The sequence below is a fragment of the Melozone crissalis genome, unplaced genomic scaffold (genome assembly GCF_028551555.1).
Source record: "Melozone crissalis strain CALT ecotype California unplaced genomic scaffold, PUWL_Pcris_2 ptg000044l_1, whole genome shotgun sequence".
Taxonomy (NCBI): domain Eukaryota; kingdom Metazoa; phylum Chordata; class Aves; order Passeriformes; family Passerellidae; genus Melozone; species Melozone crissalis.
Genome location: NW_026535822.1, coordinates 7022156 through 7024346, shown reverse-complemented (window position 1 = coordinate 7024346; position 2191 = coordinate 7022156).

The following is a 2191-nucleotide window of genomic DNA, read 5'->3' as shown; positions in this document are numbered from 1 at the left end:
ACCTTGTGGGTTTAGGCAGACAAAGATGAATTTGTTAAGAGTACATTGGAAACAGCACCTTCAGAAGGAACAATTATTGGAATGCTCCCACATGGAGCAACACAAGAAGGTTCTAATCTTGAGCTCAGATGCATTTGTGCAAGTGAAATATTAATATAATAAATAACTATATATATATTTATAGGATAATAAGACCTTAATATATATATTTATCTTTTATATATGTCCATATCAATCTATATCTATATTTCTCTATCACTGTCTACATATAAAATTATCATAATGTGAAGTAGTGCTGACAATGCTAATTTGGTAGCTTTGGCTGCTCAGGGATGTAACACTAAATACCCTACAGAACAGGATTGGCCAGGACCTTAATGTCAGTGGCCAACTTTGTGAGATTGTATACAATGGAAAAAGGAGGAAGGGAGGAAATTGGCTATTTTTACAGGGTGTGCTGATACTGTGATGCAGAGTGCTTTGTCTGTTCCTGTGAAAAATACAGTGATTAAGCCTGCAGGGTTTTTCATGTACCAGACTGTGCACAAGCTGCAGGACTGGTTGAACGGGTTGTTAAAAGAGCAGTTGAAAAAATGAGGAGATGGAACCTTTGTCCATGGAGAACCCATCTCCCAGATGTGCTCCATGCCCTTAACAACAGCCCACAGGGGAAATGGAAACCCCCTGGCTGTGCACGGCTGCCCCCAATTTGCAAATCCAGCCATGGGCAGTGAGACTTGGGCTGCCTGGGAAATTGTTCTGGCTCTGATGGCCCCTGGCAGGGCCAGCCCAGAGGCTGCAGGGCTGGGCCTTCATGCATTGGAATTAATGTGGAGAAATTCCAAGCCAATGAGAGCTATCAATACCGAAACAGGAATTCAGATTCCTCCAGGGCACTTTGCTTTGGTAACTGCTCCCTTGGAGCTTGGCCTTTCAAAGTGTTCCTGTCAAGGCAGGAGGAATTGATGCAGAATATCAAGGAGAAATTACAGTAATTCTGTTAAACTATAGTGACCAGGATTGGATTATTCAACCCCATGACAGGGTAGCACAATTACTGATCTTGCAATTTTAAGAATGATTTTGAAAAAAGGAGATCCAGCTCAAATCACCACCGTTTGTGGAGATAAAGGGTTTGGATCCAGCAGTCCTAATAATGGAGCCGGAGTGTGGGTCCAGAGGCCAAAGGCCCTCCCAAGGCAGCTGAAGGAACAGCTCCTAGGAAAGACAACTCTGAGTCCTGAACCCTGGGCAGGAACAATGGGAATGTGTCCCTGCAGCCAGGGATTCTGTGTGAGAACAAGGAGATCTGACAGGATATTGTTTTACACATCCTGCCAAACCAGATCTCCCTGTTTGCCCCAAGGGCCCCTGTGGAAAATGCTCTGATCCACGGGGCTCCATGGGAAGGCTGCTGTGACACTGAGGGACTTGCACAGCAATTCCATCCAGGAGCCTGGGTGCCCCTCAGGGACTGGGACCCGGCCCCTTCCAGCCAGAGGGGAAAGGGCCCCCCAAGCCTTGTTAGCCACAGACAGCATCAGAAAGCTGAACAGCAAAGGGCCTGGGGGCATTATTCTGGAATTAAAAAGGTGCCAGCTCCATGGACAACAGAATTCTTGTTCCTAATTGGAATGAGATTGAGAAAAAAGAATGAAGAACGGTGTCACTAAAGTACTGCTGATATCTGTAAGGTGTACCTTGATAGTCAGCCGGAATCTTTGTCTGCCACAAACACCTCTGGTGTTTCACCAAGGGATTGGTCATCAAAATGTAATGATGAGTTATGACGGATTGCTGAGCTTATCCTTTTGTAATTCTTTGCTAATGATGATGTGCTTTGTTGAGCTTATCCTTTTGTAAATCTCTGCAGCTGTGCATGATATAAATGACACAATTCCTTCAGTTGGTGTCTGTGTCTTTGGTAGTGACCCTGCCCACTAGGCACACAGGGCCCCCTCTTGCCTAAGTGTTCCCTGGGAAGGCAAAAGCCCTCACTCCAAAATTCCCCCCTTCCTCCCTGTTCCCCCCTTCACACCCTGAGCATGATGTGCTCTGGTCTGGGCTGTGCCTGGGGTCAGTTGGGGTCCCCTGTCCTGGCTGTGTCCCTGCCCAGCTCCCCCGCAGCCCCAGCCCCTCCCCAGCATAGCTGGATGAGGGGCAGGACAGGCCTTGGCTGTGCTGCAGCTCA